Source organism: Lepisosteus platostomus, chromosome 5 (genome assembly GCF_059453375.1).
Source record: "Lepisosteus platostomus isolate fLepPlt1 chromosome 5, fLepPlt1.hap1, whole genome shotgun sequence".
Taxonomy (NCBI): domain Eukaryota; kingdom Metazoa; phylum Chordata; class Actinopteri; order Semionotiformes; family Lepisosteidae; genus Lepisosteus; species Lepisosteus platostomus.
Genome location: NC_142615.1, coordinates 40,365,305 through 40,389,915, shown reverse-complemented (window position 1 = coordinate 40,389,915; position 24,611 = coordinate 40,365,305). Strand labels below are relative to the sequence as shown.

Sequence of the window (24,611 nt, the reverse complement as noted above, 5' to 3'; positions counted from 1 at the left end):
GACACCAACACACCATTTAAACACACCTGAAACTGACCAGATCCGCTGACACTGACACCAGCGTACCATTTAAACACACCTGAAACTGACCAGATCCATTAACACTGACACCAACATACCATTAAAACACACTTGAGACTGACCAGATCCACTGACACTGACACCAACATATCATTTAAACACACCTGAGACTGACCAGATCCACTGACACTGACACCAACACACCATTTAAACACAACTGAAACTGACCAGATCCACTGACACTGACACCAACATACCATTAAAACACACCTGAGACTGTCCAGATCCACTGACACTGACACCAACATACCATTAAAACACACCTGAGACTGACCAGATCCACTGACACTGACACCAACACACCATTTAAACACAAATGAAACTGACCAGATCCACTGACACTGACACCAACATACCATTAAAACACACCTGAGACTGTCCAGATCCACTGACACTGACACCAACATACCATTAAAACACACCTGAGACTGACCAGATCCACTGACACCAACATACCATTAAAACACACCTGAGACTGACCAGATCCACTGACACTGACACCAAAATACCATTAAAACACACCTGAGACTGACCAGATCCACTGACACTGACACCAACATACCATTAAAACACACCTGAGACTGACCAGATCCACTGACACCGACACCAACATACCATTAAAACACACCTGAAACTCATCAGATCCACTGACACTGACACCAATGTACCATTAAAACACACCTGAAACTGACCAGATCCACTGACACTGACACCAACATACCATTAAAACACACCTGAGACTGACCAGATCCACTGACACTGACACCAAAATACCATTAAAACACACCTGAGACTGACCAGATCCACTGACACCGACACCAACATACCATTAAAACACACCTGAAACTCATCAGATCCACTGACACTGACACCAATGTACCATTAAAACACACCTGAAACTGACCAGATCCACTGACACTGACACCAAAATACCATTTAAACACACCTGAAACTGACCAGATCCACTGACACTGACACCAACATACCATTTAAACACACCTGAGACTGACCAGATCCACTGACACTGACACCAACATACCATTTAAACACACCTGAAACTGACCAGATCCACTGACACTGACACCAACATACCATTAAAACACACCTGAAACTGACCAGATCCACTGACACTGACACCAAAATACCATTTAAACACACCTGAAACTGACCAGATCCACTGACACTGACACCAACATACCATTTAAACACACCTGAGACTGACCAGATCCACTGACACTGACACCAACATACCATTTAAACACACCTGAAACTGACCAGATCCACTGACACTGACACCAACATACCATTAAAACACACCTGAAACTGACCAGATCCACTGACACTGACACCAACATACCATTAAAACACACCTGAAACTGACCAGATCCGCTGACACTGATACTAGCATACCATTTAAACACACCTGAAACTGACCAGATCCATTGACACTGACACCAACATACCATTAAAACACACTTGAGACTGACCAGATCCACTGACACTGACACCAACATACCATTTAAACACACCTGAAACTGACCAGATCCACTGACACTGACACCAACATACCATTAAAACACACCTGAAACTGACCAGATCCACTGACACTGGCACCAACATACCATTAAAACACACTTGAGACTGACCAGATCCACTGACACTGACACCAACACACCATTTAAACACACCTGAAACTGACCAGATCCGCTGACACTGACACCAGCGTACCATTTAAACACACCTGAAACTGACCAGATCCATTAACACTGACACCAACATACCATTAAAACACACTTGAGACTGACCAGATCCACTGACACTGACACCAACATATCATTTAAACACACCTGAGACTGACCAGATCCACTGACACTGACACCAACACACCATTTAAACACAACTGAAACTGACCAGATCCACTGACACTGACACCAACATACCATTAAAACACACCTGAGACTGTCCAGATCCACTGACACTGACACCAACATACCATTAAAACACACCTGAGACTGACCAGATCCACTGACACTGACACCAACACACCATTTAAACACAAATGAAACTGACCAGATCCACTGACACTGACACCAACATACCATTAAAACACACCTGAGACTGTCCAGATCCACTGACACTGACACCAACATACCATTAAAACACACCTGAGACTGACCAGATCCACTGACACCAACATACCATTAAAACACACCTGAGACTGACCAGATCCACTGACACAAACACCAACATACCATTAAAACACCTGAGACTGACCAGATCCACTGACACTGACACCAACATACCATTAAAACACACCTGAGACTGACCAGATCCACTGACACTGACACCAAAATACCATTAAAACACACCTAAAACTGACCAGATCCACTGATACTGACACCAACATACCATTAAAACACACCTGAGACTGACCAGATCCACTGACACTGACACCAAAATACCATTAAAACACACCTGAGACTGACCAGATCCACTGACACCGACACCAACATACCATTAAAACACACCTGAAACTCATCAGATCGATCCACTGACACTGACACCAATGTACCATTAAAACACACCTGAAACTGACCAGATCCACTGACACTGACACCAAAATACCATTAAAACACACCTGAAACTGACCAGATCCACTGACACTGGCACCAACATACCATTAAAACACACCTGAGACTGACCAGATCCACTGACACTGACACCAACATACCATTAAAACACACTTGAGACTGACCAGATCCACTGACACTGACACCAATGTACCATTAAAACACACTTGAGACTGACCAGATCCACTGACACTGACACCAACATACCATTAAAACACACCTGAAACTGACCAGATCCACTGACACTGGCACCAACATACCATTAAAACACACCTGAGACTGACCAGATCCACTGACACTGACACCAACATACCATTAAAACACACTTGAGACTGACCAGATCCACTGACACTGAAACCAACATACCATTAAAACACACCTGAAACTGACCAGATCCACTGACACTGACACCAAAATACCATTTAAACACACCTGAGACTGACCAGATCCACTGACACTGACACCAAAATACCATTATAAAACACTTGAGACTGACCAGATCCACTGACACTGACACCAAAATACCATTATAAAACACTTGAGACTGACCAGATCCACTGACACTGACACCAACATACCATTTAAACACACCTGAAACTGACCAGATCCACTGACACTGACACCAACATACCATTAAAACACCTGAAAATTAAAAGGCATTTCACCCAACAGCACAGTGGAACCACAGCAGATTGTCACTTCACCAGTGCTAAAACAGCAAAGACAAAGTGAAGTAGATACAGACTCACTGAGCACAGCCTGCCTTTTTAAACTGAACAACACTGAAGTGCCAGGAGACAGAAGATGAGCTACAGGCTCAGTGAGACTGCATAAACACAGAGGAAACACAGAAACAAGACACACCAATCAAATTAAATATATTATGTTTATAACGTATATTGCTTTGAATTATTATTATCATCATATTATCAATACTAGATTTTAATTAATTTAATTTTAATTTAATTAGTCATGATGATGGACTCTAGATCAGTGGAGGAGTTTTCATTGTCCTCAAGCTGGAGACTGGAGAGAGTCTCTGTCTCTTACTTGAACACTTCACTCCAGCATCATAGGCATGAGAGTAGCTATACTGCTTCACTTCTTGTTTTCCACAGTCCCTCAGCGCTGCCTCTGACCCCTTGCAGTTGACCCAATTCAGCAGGACTGATCCAGACCCTGGTCCAAAGTGAGCTCCTCCTGGTGCTGAAACAGCAGATCCACAGCCCAGCTGTCTGCACACCACTGCAGCATCATTGAGATCCCAACCAAACTGGGTTACTGTCCCCCACTCTCCACCATGATACACCTCCACTGCCCCCTCACAGGGACTGACACCATTCACCAGCCTCACATCAGCACTGCCTGCAGAGAGAGAAAAACAAGACTTATCACCATGTCTACAGAATATTTTATACTAAGACATTTTAGAAGCACACCTGGAATTTTTATTTGGTTTTACCTGTTTGATTGGATTGCTAGTCTCTCCCATGGAGAACAAGAGACAGTGGAGTGACAGGAAGTCCACCAGCAGCCATTTCACCTCTCCCTCCACACACCTGTGTCCAGCTCCTGTTATATATCTCTCTGTCCATATCACTGTGTGACTGCAGAGGGCTGTTCTGCTGTGGTTACTACAGTGGACAGTGGCTGTAAAGACTGTGCTCATGTGTTTCTAAAAGCTGTGGTTAGTACAGTGGACAGTGGCTGTAATGACTGTGTTCCTGTGTTTCTAGAAAATGTGGTCTGTATAGTGGTCAGTGGCTGTAATGATGGTCTTCCTGTTTTTCTAGAAGCTGTGTTTAGTACAGTGAACAGTGGTTGTAATGACGATGTTCCTGGGTTTCTGGAAGCTGTGGTCAGTATAATGGACAGTGGCTGTAATGACGGCGTTCTGGATTTCTGGAAGCTGTGGTCAGTGAAGTGGTCAGTGGCTGTAATGACTGTCCTCCTGTGTTTCTGGGAGTTGTGGTCAGTAGAGTGGACAATGGCTGTAATGACTGTGCTCCTGTGTTTCTGGAAGCTGTGATCAGTACAATGGACAGTGGCTGTAATGAGTGTGTTCCTGTGTTTCTAGGAGCTGTGGTCAGTACAGTGGACAGTGCCTGTAATGAGTGTGTTCCTGTGTTTCTGGGAGTTGTGGTCAGTACAGTGGACAGTGGCTGTAATGACTGCATTCCTGTGTTTCTGGAAGCTGTGGTCAGTACAGTGGCTGTAATGATTGTGCTCCTGTGTTTCTGGAAGTGGTCAGTTGGCTGAAATGATGGTCTTCCTGTGTTTCAGGAAGCTGTGGTCAGTAGAGTGGTCAGTGGCTGTAATGAGTGTGTTCCTGTGTTTCTAGAAGCTGTGGTCAGTACAGTGGTCAGTGGCTGTAATGAGTGTGTTCCTATGTTTCTAGGAGCTGTGGTCAGTATAGTGGACAGTGGCTGTAATGACTGTGCTCCTGTGTTTCTGGAAGCTGTGGTCAGTACAATAGACAGTGGCTGTGGTGTCAGAAGGCTGAATGACTGAAACCAGGTTTTGTGTATCTGGTGTATCTGGGTCTCAGGCCCCACATGTACTTAGCAGTGGGCACTGACCGCATGTCTGTATCAAGTAAGAGATTTAAACACTAATAAGTCTTTTCAACAGTCTACTTTGAAAATAAGTTATAAAATCCAAAACAGAATCTTATTTTCTTAATAGATGGATGCTTCACAACTTGTGCTGAAATATGTGAAGTGTAATGTTGCAGAAAGATGGAAAATCTGCATCAGGAGATATAATTGAAACCCAGGCACAGGACTTTGAGCTCTTTCAGAGTTTGAATGATCAGGGAGTAACAGATCGAATGCAGGCTGCTGGGCTGAATGAAAAAGGTGAGCAGAAAGAACAAATAAAGAGGGAAGCCCATCTCCCAGCTGAAATAAAGAAAAGAAAGGCTGGAGAGTCAGCAAGGAAAAGGAAAGAATTAAAACAGAGAAAATATTTCAGGATTGAAGAGTGAGAAATTAAAATAACCGAGTGATAAACTTGACTATGAGAGGAATGCGATCGCTAGGTTCACAAGGTTTGGCTCTAATGATGGAGATTCGGTGTTCTGAACAGTTTCAAATAAAGAGGTGATTAGTGTGACTGGGAGCCTGAATGAAAGACTGAAGGTTTAATTGAAAGACGTCCTGAACCAGTCTGAATGACAGGGTGAGCGCTCAAGGGAATGTTGCTGTTGACGTGAGTCAGTCCCAGCCCAGACTGTACGTGAAGTGTGTATACTTACTGTCCAGGGCACATTTACAGTAACTAGATTTGTTCTTTTTGATTAAATTTTCAATCACCTTCAGTTTGGAGTGTGAAAGATTTTTTTCCATTACACACTATATGCTACAATTCATTCAAATACTACTTTTTATTCATATATTTTTTTGCTATGCTTACATGATAAATATGTGAACAATGTGTTTTAGCTTTTACCTCTCAAGATCTTAGTACATAATTCACAGATTGAATTATAGTTGCACTTAATAATATATTCTAGGATCACAGTGCACAGGTTGTTTTTATTAATCTTTTTTTTTAATTCCATAATGTAAGAAAAATTATCCCTATCATTAGTTATCTAAGACTTACAAACAACAATTCATTTAGCTGTGAAGTATCAGTCAAATGCAGAATAAACATGGAAAAATAATTAAACCTTTCTCTCTTCAAAATGAAGGACTTCCGGGTCAAATACACATTTCTTCCAACATAATAGACACATTTCTCAAATAAAACTCCAGTCTGAACAGATCCCAAACTTTTGTTTAAAGTTGAAAAAACTACAAGATTTGCCTCAGGACTCCTGTGTTGTTACTGAAACTGGACATTGTTGTCTAAAAGCACCCAGTATGGATTCAGGTCAGAAAACTACAACACACTGCAATAGAAATACCTACCACCTGAATGTGACTGTTATGACAAATAAACACAACTATATGTCTTGTCCTCAATCGTGTTACAATGTTAGATCCCTCTGTAATATAATTACCATAGTATCTAAAACTACTGTAATCATTCTCAAAAATAACCATGGATCAAAAATATTTTAATACATTTACCTTCAGTACTCCTATTTGTATTAGCACATTCACCTGCAATAGTTACTAATATTATTTGTTAATCGGAAACGTGCCTTAAATATACTTTTATCTCTGATCACCTGTCTGTAATAGTTCTTTGCACTAAAATTGTCACCTTCTCTCAAAATACTCTATTTTTAAATAACATTTCCATAATGTTATAATGTTATTATTATTAATGTTACTTTAATAATACAGTAAATACAAAATGTGTCAATGGTAATAATACTGGAGTCTCAATAATACTCTAGTATTTAATAACACACTTATCTCAGTTAAAATATTAGTCTAAAAATACTCCAGTGTTTAATAACACATATTAATTCATCAGTGTGTAAAATAAAATATCAGTCCGATCAATACAACAGTGTTTAAAAACACACTGATCTCTGTTAATACACTAGTCTGTTATTATACCTGTTAGAGAAGGCAGAATTGAGCACAATGAAATAAACAACCCCTGATAAATATTTTGAAGATGTTGTATTATTGTTAAAACATTAGTATTCCTTTTTGTTTGCAAATGGGAAAATTTCCACAAGTCCTAGCACATGACCCAAATTACAGCCAAAATTTTGTATTTTATTATTATGGTAATAGATAAGGGATTGTCAAGTTGTACAACATTTTTGATAAGGTTGCTAAATATCTACAATATTAATAGTTATAATAATTATATGTTAGTACTTAAAAACCACTATCCTTAGTCTGTATTGTGTGTAATAGTGTATAACTGCATATAAAACTATTAATACAGCATTAATAGAAAATAGTTTAAAAAACATATAAGCTGAATTAATATTATGATTAATTGTAGAGGTGAAATTCTTGTTAATACTGCAAAATGTTTATTATTTTTCCTTATTTATAGCACCAGAATAAAATCAATTATAATTTTAAGGAATATCCATAAAGCTGAGTTTTAAATTAAACAGAAAAGCGCTTCTGCATACTGTGGTCACTACGGCGGGCAGTGGCTGTAATGACCATATCTATTACCATAACCTCAGATGGCTGGTCCTGGGTTCCAGGAGACTGTGGTCACTATACTGGACACTGTACTAACTCTGTGGCTTCCATGTCCTGGGACCAGTGTTTCTGTGTTAGTGGGACCTGTGGTCACAACAGTGGTCAGAGGCTGACAGGTACTTCACATGTTGTACTGAAATGTGTGTGAGGTGTATATTCCCATTGTCTGTATGTGAATTGTTGACAATGATTTTCTAGCCTTTACCTGCCAACATCAAAACTTAACACATGATCATCAGATTAAATTATATTAAAGAACAACATTTTTCAAAAATACCAGACAGGTTTAACATATAGGCACAGATACATTAATTATGATGTTGTCCTGAGCAACTGCTCAAAAATCTAAACTTGAGTCCCGTGATTACGAATTAATTTTTAAATATTGCATTTGTATGATAACATGTAATTAAATATTTAATTTGTATTACTCATACTTATATAATTGCATTTGATGATAATTTCAGATTTCGAATGTAGTCAAAAACAATAAAGCATTCTTATTAAAACTTCACAATTTACAAAAAAACCCTGTCATTAGATAACTAACCTAAAAACACAAATTAAATTATTTAGCTGTTAAATAATAGACAAATCCTGTATAAACACAAAACACAACTACCTTTTTTTAATTCTTCCTGTAATGCCACAATGTCTTGTAGTTGTTAAATTATTAATATTACACCTCAGTTTCTGATGAGACCCCAGTTAATAATAATACATCTACAATACTAAGAATTTCCACAATTTTGTTAATGTTTTTCACTTTATAGCTTATAAAGCAATAAAGAATGTAACCTTTATCAGCCTGTCCTTTTCAATGTGAAAACAAGCAAACCTGGTCTAAATGAACCAGGTAATACTTATATCAATTTTATTTTCACACTGTAAAATACAAGAGCTAATTGTCCTATGACTGAAAATGTTTTACATTTTCAAAATGTAATTGTATGTCTTTAAAATGAGGAATTCACATTCATAACTTCCTATCATATTGGAACACATATTCTTATAACGCCTAGAGGAACTACTTGTTTTCACAGCAACTGAATATCACACTTAACGATAGAAACCTGGACTGTCTGAATACACCAAAGATATAATGGCAGCATTAAAACTCCAGTCTTAATTCTCTAGCATAAACACTTTAGGTGGTAATAACACATTTACTGTATATCTATTAATACATCAGTCTGTAATAATTTAATATCAGTCTCAATAATAATTCACTATTTAAAAACACGTGTATCTCTATTAATGCACCAGTCTGTCATAATACAATACTGAGGAGTCAGAATTGAACACAATAAAACAATAAACAACCCAGGGTATTTCTGAATCATCCTGTATAATATGATATTATTCTAGAAACATTTTTTATTGCTCACACTTTTTTTGTTTTCGAGTTAATGAAGACGTTTTCACATGTCACAGCATATCACTCAAATTATCACTTATATATAAAGTTTATTATTACAGTAACGATTAAGTTAAATAACTTTTTAAAGATTTTATACACTTCATGTTTTCACAAATTATCAATAGAGGGTGATAATGGCCAGCTTCTGCTCTATCCATCTATAACATTATTATTATATAATGTTTAGAAATCTTAAGAATATTTTAATAAAATCCAATAAAAATTAAAAGCAACTAATTATATTTAGACACAACTAATTATATTTCCTTACTTACAGACCAAGATAAAATACAGTTATAATATTTTTTATGAATACCCACAAACTGAATGTAAAATTAACATTTAAAAATTGTTCAACCCACTTATTGCTCCATTTCCATCAAAACTTTACTTAATTTAATTCCAGTTGTTGTCTGTCTGTCTGTCTGGACAGGAGAAGACTGGTCACTTACTGGCTGAGCTGTGCAGCACCAGGACAGCGAGAGAGAAGATGGACAGGCAGCTCTCCATTGTCATCAGGACAGAGTGCAGCTGAGACCCCTGTCTTCACCCCTGAGCCCACAGGGCAACTGAGCTGCTGCTCCGCACCCTGGACCCCCAGTAACAACACAGCCCCCCGCCCCGCCAATCACACACAGCACTGCCTTTTCAGACTGACAGCAGGAACCTCTCACACAGGCGGGACGCCAATCACACAGGGCCCTTTCAGTCTTCTCCATATATATCAGAGACACATCACTGTTTCCTCTCCCTGAAGACACTCCCAGCAGCGCGGAGGAGAGGAGAGACAGGAGCAGCTCTGTGTGTCACTGGAGGAAACACAGATACAGATACAGACAGCAGGGCCACAGGTGCTACAGGGGCAGGAAGAGATCAGATATTAAACAAAAAAAAATCTTTGCAGTTCTAGACAAGTATTATAATTGAAAATCAGTATCAAGATAATCAATTATGTATATATGGTCCTGTAATTCTTGCTGTCTGTATCAGGAAGTGTCTAGAACGTGGTTCTGTCTTGCTGTCTGTGTCAGGCAGTGTCCAGTGACTGGTGTCCTGAATATGGTTCTGTCTTGCTGTCTGTGTCAGGCAGTGTCCAATGACTGGTGTCCTGCAGTGACTCACAGAGTTGTTGTGTCTCCAGACAGTAATGTCTTCTGGTCATGGTCAAGGGCAGTGTGAGGAGAGCCTGTGCTCAAGGTGGCAGTGAGGTCACTCAGGTCAGCACAGGAATACAGAGACAAGGTGGACTGAATAAGAACTGGCTGTCCTGTGACTGTGATCAATAATTTAAATGAAAAAGAAAGAAAAGCCCAGCAGTGATTGTCCCTTATGTACTGAGCTTGTTTGACAGCAGCTCTTCCAGTTGACTCCCTCAGACCCTCAGTCTATCTCTGCGCAGCTCCAGTCCACACAGATGTTCCAACCCCTCCAGCTGTGGCCCCAGTGTCTCTCTGTGTGGAGCCAACTGTGTGACTGAGACTCTCTAACAGCACAGTGGAGCTGAACTGATACTGATAGACTGATGCACCACTGGGCTGAACAGTGTGAGGGCACAGCTCACATCCTCTTCCTTATTATTATAGGTAGTAGTAGCAGTAGTATCAGTGGCAGCAGCAGTTGTGGTAGCAGTAGTAGTATTAGCAGTTATGCTGTATTTAAACTCTCCTGTTCAATATAGCAGAGTTCTTGTGTTACAGCTTCACCATAATAGCTGCAGCAGCAGGAGCCACAGAGCAGGAGTCAGTTTCAAATTTGAAAAAGCAACAAAATAATGAAATAAAAAAGGTTCAGTCCTTGTTAATACAGTGGTGATTTAAGGCAGAGCTGTACTGGAGCTACAGGTCAGGCTCTGCAGTGAGAATGTGGTTTGTGCTCCTCTGAGCTTTTCCAGCACAGGAAGCCAGGCTGTACTGTGAGGCTGTGGGTGTCAGTGTGATGAGGCAGCTGAGAGCTGAGCTGTACAGAGAGACACACAGGGAGTCCAGTGTTCAGAGCTCCAGTGCTGCACAGGGAGACACAGGGGAGCCCAGTGTTCAGAGCTCTAGTGCTGCACAGGGAGACACAGGAGAGTCCAGTGTTCAGAGCTCTACAGGGTGACAGGTCCTCTCCCCACACAGCTCTCTCAGTGTGTCTCTCAGGGCTGAACAGGAGGGGCTGTTCCTGTCAGAATGGAGGCTGACTCTCAGAGCTCCAGTGTCAGTATGAGGAGACGCTCTCAGACCTGACTGCTGCCAGAGCCTCTGAGCCTGAGTGGCCATGAGCACTGAGCTCCTCAGCAGCTGAGAAAAGCCTCCTGTCTCCTGTGCTCACAGTGTGGTTGAACACCTGCACTGTCTTCCTGCTCCTTCTCTTCTCTCTCCCCTTTCCTGTCTCTCACGCTGTGTGTGCTCTTGTCTGTCCATCTCTCTCTCCTCTTCTCTCACTCTGACAGTCTGTGCAGAGTATCTGAAGGGGATGTTACATTGCTTGGCAAAGGAAAAGACTCTCAGAGGCAGAATAAAACAAAAATATTTTCTCCTCTCAGTCAGATTCACAGCTCAGACTCACACACAGAGCTCTGAGTCCCTCAGTACTTTACCCAAACTCCTCCCTCCTGAACAGACAGAAGCTCATCTCCATCCTTCTCTTTATCCCGACAATTCAGAACCAGAGGACATTCAGACAATCAGTGCTGCTCCATGAATAATATCAGACAGAACAGCCTGGACTCAGGTCACATCTCCCCCTTTTCTCCTTCCTCACAGCCTCTTAGTGTCAGAAGTGTTTTACTGAAAATTGAGCAATATGTGTTTATCTCTTATTATTATTTTTACTGATTTAATGAACAGCAGTATTGCCACTCTTATAAGTGTAATATGATTATCAGCAGCAGCAGACTGATGGTCTTGTCTACAATAGTGACCAGTTGACCAGTCTGTACCTCTGAGCAGTGGGACTCAGATCACACAGAAGACCTGTCTGTGTGTTATTCCACACCAGCCCTGGGATACAGCGTCTCCCACACGTCTCTCACGGAGTCTTCTAAATATACAGTTAAACAGATAACAGTTATACAGTTAATTCAATTATCAAACTGGCTGAGGAACTGAGAGCTCGAGTGGAAATAAAACCAGGAGATGCTCTTCAACCTCCAGGATCAGGAGTCTGATCCTCCTGGCTTCTGTTCTGTGGAGATTCGTGTAAAACGCTTAAAAGCGCTCATTACAGGAACGTGTGCCCTTTCTCTTCTGCTGTACGGGAGTATGCTATACAACGCATTAGTCTGTGAAGTAAACTATTTTTTTGTTAATAAATTGTATTCCTCGGTTTGTCGGTCTCCTTCTCCAGCTGTTATGAATCGCCTCTCTTCACAGCCTGGTGTTTTTTCTTTTGGAGATGTTACAGTATATCTGTAAGAAAAGCCCCCCGGGCTCCGGACAGGAGTCTCCTCCAGCGGAGACGCGCTCTGCTCTGTCAGAAAGAGCGCTGTGACGTCACAGACACCAGCCAGAGCGCCGGGATCAGAGCGCGAGACCGCGGGAGGCGCGCGGAGCGCACGGAGGAGACTTATTGATCACTTATCTATCGACAACCAATTAATTCAACTGAAGAACCGTAGAATAATCGATTAACTTCACTGATTGGTGAGTACTAATTCTTTTCCCGTTTTGACCCTGTTTTAAATATCTAGAAAACAGTCAATACAGCCTGTATCGATCAATTTCAATAGCGCCTTAGTGTTAATAATGTTCAATCCAAAATTAAAGAATTATTATTCAAATGATTGTTTAGGAATTGTATGCTAGAGCTTATAAATTATATTCCAAGTTGATAAATTCTTAAAAACTATATTCCAAGTTGATAAATTTGTGTAAGTAAAAGCTTAAATGCATTTTTCCACTGTTTACAAATCATATGTATGGTAACCACGGCGACAGGCGAAACGTCACTGTGCAATGCTAGGTGTCTCGCCTTCGTCACAAAGAGCGGTGTGACGTCACGGATAGCAACTAATACTAATATTGTCTTCATGTTAATATTAGTGTGAGTACAATCGGTAGTTTTAACATTAATGCTAGTGTTCATGTGAGTATTAATGATGCTAGTGCTACTGATTGTTTTAATGCTAGTATTCCTGTTAATATTAGTGATAATTATAGAGATAAGGTTAGATTATTTACACTAGTAGTCATGTTAGTTTTATTGATAGCATTACTGTTATTATTAGTATTATAAGTGTAGTAGTATTTTGTGTCAGTGTTGGTGATGATGATAGTGTAAGTCTTAGTGATAGTGTTACTGTTGCGATATAATTGGTATTTGTATTAGTGTTATTTATAGTGTATTTGTAGTTATGAGCGTATGTGTTTGTGAGTGTGTGGTGTATGTGAGGAGTGTGTGGTGTCTCTCAGTGTGTGAATTTGTGTTTGTGAGTGTGTGGATGTGTGTCTATAAGTATTTGTAGTGTCTATGTGTGTGTCTGTGAGTCTGTGTAGTGTCTGTGTGTGAGTGTTTGGATGTGTGTCTGTCAGTGTGTGATTATGTGTGTGATTGTGTGGGTGTATATCTGTGTGTGTGAGTGTGTGTGAAGTTGGGCTTGGGCTCCACTGGTGTGTCTGACAGAAGTGATCCATCAACAGGTGTTGAGGTCCAGAGCTGTTTGCGAATGGAACCACTTTCTAGAGTCCAGACCCACATCCACAGATCTGTGAGTGCCCTGTTTTTATCACTATTACTAGTAATGACAGCAGTAGTAATAGCAGGAGTATTAGTATCAGAATTAGTATTAGAATCTGAAGTCATGGTGGTAGTAGTAGTAACAGTAGTAGTATTAGCAGCAGAAGCAGTAACAACAGTGGCAGTTGGATTATCCAAGCAGTTACTTCAGAAACTACGGTTTTACACATTTATACTCTACTTTTCTATGCATGTTTTGTAAAGTGCCTTGATGCTCTGGATTAATTAAATTAAATTTATTTTTATATAGCGCCTTTCACAATAACTAGGTTGCCCCATGGCGCTTAACAAAGGAAGTGACTGTACAGTGGATATAAAAAGTCTACACACCCTTATTGAAATTGCAGGTTTTTGTGATGTTAACCCAGAAATCAAGATAAATCATGTCAGATGTCTTTCCATCCTTAATGTGACCTTGCAACCAACAAAATTCAAGAGAAAAATTTTGGAAAAATAATTGAAACTAATAAACCTACAACACCCTGGTGAACCCCCCCAACCAATACTTTGTGGAAGATCCTTTTGCATTTATTACAGCAGTAAGTGTTTGTGAATAAGTCTCCATGAGCTTTGCACACCTGGACTTTGCAATTTACTCTGTAGACAAGCAAATCTGTTCAAGGAAGAAACTCAGTTTAGTGAACTACTGGTGAATTCAGCACAGGTTTTGTCATCACTTGTCAGGATGGCTGAGTGGTCTAAGGTGTCAGACTTGAGAACTGATGTCTTTCATCTTGGTTGGGTGTTCTGGTCTCCAAATGGAAAAATGGGATTAAATCCCACTTCTAACAGCTACTTTTTTATTTTGTGTGTATTGTTCCTGTCTTATTGTGCTGACAATGACAATAGGAGGAAAACAGAGAAACCGCTTATCAAGAACATGATGGGCAGGAAAATGCTTCGTCAACACTAAAATGTGATTAGCAGAAAGGAACTTTTAGATGGGCTACAATTTCTGCCTTAAGAACTTTTTGAGCTGTCTGTAAGTAAAGAAAGATTTCCGGTAAGGCATGCATTCAAAAGTCAAAGACCGAAATATAAAAGCAGCAACACTGCGATTTGTGAGTGTTCTGTAGTGTTAAGATCCACAGGTTTCCATGCTTCTTGGATTTCTTAGCCCAAGAAGTGATTCCTGTTTCATTTTCTATTCACCAGTTCGATTTGCATTACGCTCCTCAAACCTCAAAACCAAATAACAAACGCTAATCAAAGTTGCACAAGGCCTACACTACTTTGCCCCGTCTAAATACCATAATGTGAAATTAAGAAACAGCAGTATTTTGACAAAGTGCGGTCTTCAAACAGTAAACGCTCAAGTGTTTATATTTACTTGTGAGCAGACCAACCTTGATTTAGGAAAGCCTTTGCTCGCCCCTTGCTTTAACAACGATATCTGAATCGAGCCCCAAAGTGGTAAGAAAGCTGAATTACACAAAGCACATAAGACATTGGGTTGTCACTGTAAGCTATCACGTCCTGCTTGCACTGTCCTACTAAAAGATTAGAGGGATCAGAAAGGACACAAATGACCCTTGAATCCACAATTCTGAACTTAAGGGTCACCAGCTCTACCGACTGCACCTCTCTTGCTCCTCTACTACAACAGTAATATTACTAGCGTTGGTTGAACATGGTATAGTAGGCTGACAGCTGAAACACATGGCTCACAAGCAGTGACAGAACCATTATCATATATCACTGCAGCATATTGGTTTGGGAGCAGGAGTAACTATCCCATGTAAACATGTATGCCTCCATTAACATCGTATAGTAGGTGGACTTTTGGGCTATGAGGGTTCAAACCCTGTCCATGCTTCTTCATTCTGCGCCACGTTTCTTTATCTAGGTCTTCAAATTACTTTGCAAAACATTGGTTCTTGTTACTCTTTCTCTTAAGCGGAAGATTGGTAGTTCAAGCCAACCTAGAGGAGCACGTCTTGTGATTCCCATGTAAGCATAATATCTGCTCAAACTCGATTATTGTTCTCAGTGACACCTTAAACATCTTGATATTTGCAAGAAATGCAAATATTGTGCACGTTTCAAGCTACAAGAAGTAATCAATTTAGTACTTAAGTGAATATGATCTGGAATGCTCAATAATGACCAACATCAGCAGCTTCCAAGAAATTAATTAGAATTTGATCTTCATACTCACCTTGCATTCTCAGCTATAATACTTCAAAATTACAGTGTAGATTTGGTGGAGAACTTCACAAGCATTATTAGGTTTGGACTGTACAATTGTATTTTAATATCTTGGTATATGTACCTTCATTTTAATATACATGTTACCATAAATGCTGTTTAGTATATTGTACTTTTGTTGTACTTTTTAAAACATTTTACCTGAGGACCCAAGGGGACTGTTATATCTTGTGATACATGCAAGACATCTGTAAAAGAAGGTGAAATTTTAATAAAATTGGTGATTAAAAGAAAACCACAACTTGTATGATATTATCCCTCGATATCGAAGATCAATTGAAGGATTTGAAGAAACTATCAAAGAAACAACAGCAATACCAGATGATTTGGGTTTTGAACCAATGATTACACCTCAATAATCAATTCATCCTCAAAAAAAAGAAGAGACAGGCATGTTTTGAGCCTCATAATGATCCTCTTCTGGATCCACAAGAAACGTGTTTTGGATGTACTTATAACTTCCATCAAAGAGAGATCTCATCAGTTGCATGCAATTGAAACTTTTGACTTTTTGGATGGTATTGAAAATATTTTTTAAAAATAAAATAAACAATTTTCCAAAGAAGATCTCATGAAGTATTGCCAGGATCTATTCTTAGCGTTTGGTAGTGATAACACTGCTGATATTGATGGGGTAGAAACGTACGATGCTTTGACAGGATTTCTGAAGCGAGAAGTCCTAGAACACCGCCTATAAATGAGCTAGGATTCATACCAAGAAATACTTTTTGTTTTCCACCCAGAAGGCTGCTATTGCATTACACATCTTGTGAAGATTACCAGTCTTGGTAGCTTCTGGGTGTGATTTTCCAAAACCGAAACTAATAACAAAATTATTTAAGATGCACCATGTCCAAAAATTGTAAATCGAGACTAGTATTACTACAGAAGAAAATATTTAACTGAAATATTAATAAGACTATGTAAGTATAAAAAGTAGAACAATTCAATTTATATAACTTATTTTTTATTCTTATTAGAAATGGGCTCACACACCGGAAGACACTAACGTTTATCTTTGTTAGAGTATGTGAATAACAGTTTAACCCAAAATGTTTGTAATTTGTGTAAATTGTGATTTTGTTAAAATTCAATAAATCACCTATCAACAATAAGAAATTATTAAGAAAGTAAACATTATTTTATTTCATAAACTATAAAACATGAAGAGAGTTTACAGGTCATATTCTTCGCTTTGTCTTTTAACTTAAGCATTCAGGATCCAAGCCTCTGTGCGGATGGTTGTATTTCTCTTGTAATATCTTGTAATCATCAAAAGTTGTTGTTTAGTCCTTTAGTCCTTCAAGAAATCCCGGGTGAGATTCAACAGGTGTCTTCTTCAATTAGTTCAAATCATTTGTTGTAGTTAACAGAACTAAATGCTTTGGAGGTACATTTAATACAGCAGAGCAACACTGTAGCACTTCGTGTGTGACTGAACTTAATTGTGTAAACCTGGATCTCTATGAACATGAGCAAAGAGTTCTCACTCAGCAGATTTCGATGTGAGCACAGTAATATAAAGCACTTGGAGATGCCAGGGATTGAACCTGAGACCTCATACATGCAAAGCATGCACTCTACCACTGAGCTACATCACACACTGAGCTACAGGACACACGCACACATTTTCTGTACAACTCCAGTGATAAAGCTCTGTAAATATTGTAGAAGAACCTAAAGGGGTGAAACAACGCTCCAACCACAGTAATGGTAACAGGAAGGATCGTGTTCTTATTTAATGTCCTTTTGAGATGCCTTGTCGATGCACACAGGCGTTAGAGCTGAATAATGTATTTTTAGTGATGTTTGTAAAGTAAGATGGAACATGTTATTTCTATACCAGGAAGAAAGGAGCAGACTCTTAAACTTTAAGAGACAGAAATGACACCTTATCATAGCTAACATTAATTAAAACGACATCACAATAAAAGAGTCGAGCCTTGAGTGAATCAAATTAGTTTTCATTGGATGTCTGTGTCTTCATAAGTTTGTAGGTGAGAGAGAGGTTTGCGAAAATGTGCAGGTGCTTCTTAGAAGTGTGTTGGTGGAACAGGGGCCTTCCAAATAATTGAGCTGGGTTTGATCACGGCCAGTGCATCCCCAAATCTTTTCAAGATAATCTGTCATCCGGTAACATCTTTTGAAACTAGCATTCGAGGTAGGAAGCGTGTTCTTAAACACCAAAAAATCCAATAAGGAAAAAGCAGACCTCTGGACACAAGATGGCAGTGCGATATTAGAATTCCTGTGTTCTTGACGGATTCAGACTCCTTCTCAGATGTCCTTGCTCGACAACTAACTTTGTAGTTGAGGAAGAGCAGCTCGGAAAATACCCACTCAACAAGTGAGTGCATTGGTTGCAAGGAGCTGTTTTTTTTTTCCTCGCAGTAATCATTATTAACCAGAAACAGCAGCACAGGAAGGTCACATTTGTGATTATGTCACTTCTCTGCTTCAGCAAGGTCAATAAAAGACTCTGAAAGTAGTAAAGCAAAACTGAACTCAAAATCATATTAGGAATTCTGAGCGATATCTCCATACAGGTAATCCAACAGAACGTTGAAATATTTGAATATCATCTGTCTGTATATTGCGCTACTTTTAACCCAGAGTAAAACTATTGGATTGAAGGAATGCTAACCGCTGGGTTAAAATGTATAGTTGTTATTTGGAGAAATCTGTAAACTCGTGATCTTATATGTTTTAAAAGACAGCACAGGAAAAAACAGTCCTGATTATTTTCCGGAGACGGAGCACTGATGACCTATCCGAGCTAATTGATAAAACCCACCCAGTGGATACTCTAGCAGAACGTCAAAGAACATTCACCTTTGTATCCAAAGAAACCACAGGAACAACATCAGGAAGCACAATCAATTCCCCTTTTAAATCTTTCCTGTAAGGTATGCTATGTGAATTCATGAAGTTAATCCTCTGATCTCTTTTGATCATGAACAAAGTATTTCTGATGGAGCGCTATGTTCAAAGATTTAATAAGTTTTACCCCTGCCAACGATTCGGCGTGAAGACAGACAAAAGCAGCTCACCACCACAGCCAATATTAAATGTACTTGCCGGTACACTATCATGTGCACTGCCTCAAAAGTGATCTCGGCAGATGTTGTTCCCTACATAAAGCTGAACGTGCCAAAGAGAATTTCTGTTGAGAAAACAAAATATTTTTTCTGCCTTGATGTCAAGCCTGTCTTTTAGAAAGTCTATCTCTAAACACGTCCCGCAGCCTAACAAAAAGCGTTTTTACTGATTGTATTGCAGGTCTTAAAACATTAACATTTGGCAGCAGTGGGATTCAAACCCACGCCCCCAGAGAGACTGGAGCCCAAACTCCAGTGCCTTAGACTGCTCGGCTACACTACTGTACCTTCCTCCATATCCATCTTCCTCACATTGCTGACTTGGACTGGGGGTCTTCAGCTCTTGTCGTCGGATCTAATGATATCATGTGGAAGTGACTGCACCTTCATCTTCCGAGATGCTTTCAATAGCACAAACGCTACTTTCACCGGCCCAAACATAGCAATAACGAAGGAGGTGGGTTTCATCCTTTGTGCTGTTTGTAGGGGCGCAACTGTCACGGACGTCCAAAAGGACTAACCGTGGGGAGCAGGAGAGCGGAAAAAGACCCATATGCGTAGCGGCGAGACGGGAAAAAGGCCCGGGCTCATAGTGCAAAGAGTTCAGGATTGCCGTATAGAAACCTATGCCCTCAGGGAGCGGACGTGGGGCGCCCTGGTGCTAGGCGGGTCTCAGGACATCCAAACATCAATGCTGAGCGAGGACAGAGTGCAAGACCCGGAAATATATAGCCCAAGGGAAAGAGAGGGACAGGAAGGACAGCAGACCGGAAACTAGGGACAGGACAGAGAAGGAGCGCCCCCTGGCTGCAGAGGGCGTGACAGCAACTCTACGGTGATCTACTGACTTGAAGAGCAAAAATCAAAATCCTCTGCTACTACTATTGCTTTTTTCATAGTTTCTTCAAATCTTTCATTTGAACGTAGATTTTGAAGGATATTGATGATAATACCACATAAATTGTGGTTTTCTTGTGATCGCCAATTTTATTCAAATACCAGCCTTTTTTACAGTTCCTTGCGTGTTTCACAAGGTATAATAGCCCCCCTCGCATCCTCAGCTAACATTTTAAAATTACAATAGATTATACAGCATGCATGTTTACATTTATATTAAAATTAAAGTAAATATACAAGAATACATACAGTGCTAACCCAATAATTCTTGTCAGGTTCTCCAACAAATCTGCGTTGTTATTTTAACATGTTTCAGCTGAGGGTGCAACAGGAGTATAAATGAATTTTCACACCAGCCATTCAAAGACCAAATTCCATGAGTGAACATTATTTTCTCAGAAGTTACCGGCATTGGACTTTGCCGGTGGTATTGAATTATGTCCACAACTGTTGTAGTAGTTCCTTCTTGAAATTCGACACGTGCAAAGCACTCGTAATATCATAGGTGTTAAAGTTCGCTGAGTCTATTCGAGTCATGGTGTGTATCCCTGCCTATCATTGGGAGACGGGTAGCTTTTTTACACTCAGATTCCAATCTTCAATGCTTTGTGGGAGAGATTACATAACTTTCATTTTCTCACATTTTCTGACGACTGTTCCAAAGGGGCACCCTGTCAATTCCGAATACTTTTCAAAAATCTGCCTGCATGTTTGATTATTGTCATTTAATTTCGAAAAAGTTCAATATTGATCATAACTAAAGAAAATAATGATCACGAACAAAAAAGGGATAAAGATGCAAGTCGATCTTGAATCACAGCTGGGTGACATGGGCTTCTGTTCTGATATGGTTGTACGAGAAACAGGAGGAATCGCCAATCTCCTATAGAACATGAGTTGAATCAGGAGTGAGACATTTCATATACTCGTGCATATGTCAACGCCTGACCTACATCGTAAAACTAACATTAAGTTGTCAGAGACATTCATTTATGTACAAACAAGAGACAGACCAAGTAATAATTCTACATTAGTTCAGGTGGGTAAACCTTAACTAACTAACTAATAAACCTTTTAATAATTCTACATTAACGTGTCCTACACTGATCAGACTAATTGACATGGTCTGATTCAGAGCCTGTGCAGTTCGTGCTAATTACAACAAGGACAGTTCTGAACCCTCATCACCGACCTGAGCACAAGTTCAGCTGTTCTCCAGTTTTGTTACGCATGGTTTTTCATTGCAATTGAGTTCAGAGCTGGAGCTGATCTCCAGACAGTACAGTGTTTTGGGTAAGTTGTCGAAATTCGCATGAGGCTGCAGACAACTTACCCAAAGTGTTTTCTATAGCTTTCAGGTGGAGTTCATTTATATAAAAGAATGTAAGTGGTATAAACGCAACAAGCCAGACGGCAGGCCAACCTATAATTTTCTGACGCGAGGCCTGACGCATTATTCATTACGCCACTGACCCTGCTATTGCAGTACTAAAAAAAACACATTTTCTACATTTATGTCTGTTTAAAAATCACTCTAAAAAAGACAAAGGGTTTGTGTGTCGCGCTAAAAATCCTTCGGCTGAGACGTAAAACCGAGGTTCTGACTCTCTGTGATCATTCAGGAGAATGGTGGTGGTGGAGGGGAATCCCCATTACCTGTAAAGCGCATTGAGTGGAGTATCTAGAACAGCGCTATATAAGTGTAAGCAATAATGATTATTATAATGTAAAATGCAATAAAAAAAAAATATCAAACTTTGATTCAAAATAGATTAATGTAAAAACTGATAAAGCTAATGCTTTTTTCAGGGCTATATCTACTTTTTTTTAAAAAGCTAAGTCTGTCGCGATCGTGAAAGTTAGAGAATGTGTTCCAGCGGGTGCCTTCATATCGTGAGCGTCAGTCTCGCCCGTAGCTGCGAGAAAGTTAAAAGCGCACAAGTGATCTGTCTTTCGTCAAAGTAATTGCCGGAGCAGTAAGACGCAGAGCACCATCCAGCAGCTGTAGACGATGTTCGGGGAAGAGCTAATTCTGTTTTTAGCACAGGGAGTGAGAATGAGCTCAGTCCGGCTCCCAGCAGAATCCATCCTGGTTTGGTTACAGTGCGTCTGAGGCTCTTTGGATCGCAACGTAAAAAAAACAATTGCTCACATCGTGTGACTTCCACGACAGGAAGGAAAGATATCACTTAAAAAAATCAGAACTGAAGATTTGGATCCTGGGCCTCAATTTGATCAAATTATTAAAATAATAATTATCAAAATATCAGATTGTGTTTCTGCAACATTTCGTGCACAGTACACCATTTTAATCTAAAACAGTCACAACGAGGGCTTTACACGCAGTCTGGGGTATTTTCCCCTTTTATATTTTTGCCACTTTATATCGAACCTGTTATACTCCCAGATGTGCACAGTAGCTTGTACTTAATAAAAATGTACAATTCACCACTGGTATAAACAGATGTGTGCCGTGTTTGCCTTTGTAAGCATTTGTTTAAAAAATAAGTTCACAATACGACAAAAAAACAGAAAGCACAAACTTTATAATACAACGATACAAAATCAATACCAAATCATTATGCCAATTAAGTACCTATCCTTTGAAAACAGAGAACACCTTTATATCTACAAAAAACTTGACATTGTATGTATTTTTGAATTACAAAGCAGACAGAGTAGTCCCTTAATTCAAAGATCAGATCTTGACCAAAACAAGACAATCAGACGTGGGCTGAATTCGGAACAGGAACCTCTACTTCGTCGTTTATTGAACTTTTGATAAATGTCTGAATGAAACAGATTCGCTTTTTTATCTCTTTGATTAAAGTACACAAAAATTGTAAATATTGATTACAATATTGTATATAATGTATAATTTGAACTACATATTGTTCAGGTGTGAATAATTGTATATTTTAAGAATACATTTCTAAAACAAATCATTGGCTTTATTTACCAGTTTCTACACCTATAAAAATCTTTCTTTGATGTATAATAGACCTTTAACTATATATGTATAATAGTCCTCTAAATGTATCCGTATAATAGAACTCCAACCATTTATGTATAATAAACATATAATCATAGATGTCTAATTGACGTATAACAATATACGTATATTAGAATTTAATTCTAGACCAGTTACGGAGCAAATTTACACGTCTAAGGTATGCGTTTAATAGTCATATATTCTACATCTTTTGCCCACTGGGATGTGCCGATTTTAATTTAACAAAGCTAGATACACAGACAGTTTGTTTCTTGAAAGCGTGTTATGTAAAAAAGAGAAAAACGAAAATATATAGATGACAATCTTTCAAAGCTGAAGATTTTACTTTTGAAAAATTGACATTTTATGTATGCAGATGCATTCGCTGGTTTTAGAACTTTGCTGTGCTTCCTGAATCATTTTCAGCGTTATAAAGTGGGTGTAGAGGGAGCGATCTCTTTGTAGAGCAGTTGACAGGCTGGAGATGTTCAGACTACTCTTGTTATTTCTCAAATGTTTACATCATTTTTCTTTCACGCTAGGACGCAACTGTGTACATGGGCTTGATTTTCGTTTCACTGATTCTCATTGAAGATTTGGGAATTAACGACGAAAGATTCAGTTTGGCAGAAGGTTTGGTTCACAATGGTCTTGAAGACATGCCCATGTAGAGCAGCGTGTGATGATTTGTACTATAAAAGACCAAGTGCTCAAAGTGACGTCTGCGTTTACCGTTGAAACTTTTCATCTCGGGCGCACGTTTAGAAAACAAAGATAGAGTAGTTGTGTTGTATCACCCTAAGACATCTGTTAGCAGAGTGGCGCAGCAGACCTGTGCTGGGCTTGTAACTCAGAGATTGACTGATCGAAACCATCCTGAGCTATGTACATTTTATGCACGATTGATAAGCACACCATCAGTTTAATGAAGTACATTAAAACTGATTTTTATCTCGTGTGTGTGCAAGCTTCACACTTACAGTACTCTTTAATCTTTACCAATAGCAGATGCCCAAATGTATCTTTGGTTGTTCTGAGATCCTTGATAGTTTCCTCAAATCCTTCAAATGAACATCCATTTCAAAGCAATTATGTTTAATTTTATTACAATTAAGGTACATATACAAAATATCAACGCACATTTGTATAATGCTCATTTAATAATGATTGTCAAGGATTATCAAGTTCTCCAACAAATCTGTGTTCTAATTTTAAAATATTTTAGGATACAACGGGTGTATAAATGAATTCTCCTGACAGCCAGTTGAAGATAAAATTCCACACGTGAAAATGGTTTTCTTGGACATTGACAGGTACTTAATTGTTTACTTGTAGTTCCACACGAGTAAAATAGATATTTCCTGCAAATTTCAAGAGGGCTTGCGAAGAAATCCCATCAAGCTTTAGCAGAGATTATGGTTACAGCGGAACAGTCTGAAGCTC

At 39.3% G+C, this 24,611-nt stretch overlaps 1 non-coding gene across 1 annotated transcript; it reads right to left on the bottom strand.

Moving 5' to 3' along the window:
• Positions 1–17,710: 17,710 nt before the first annotated feature.
• Positions 17,711–17,781, bottom strand: trnaa-ugc (transfer RNA alanine (anticodon UGC)). The gene has a single exon. It is a non-coding gene; the product is annotated as a tRNA-Ala (tRNA).
• Positions 17,782–24,611: the final 6,830 nt, after the last annotated feature.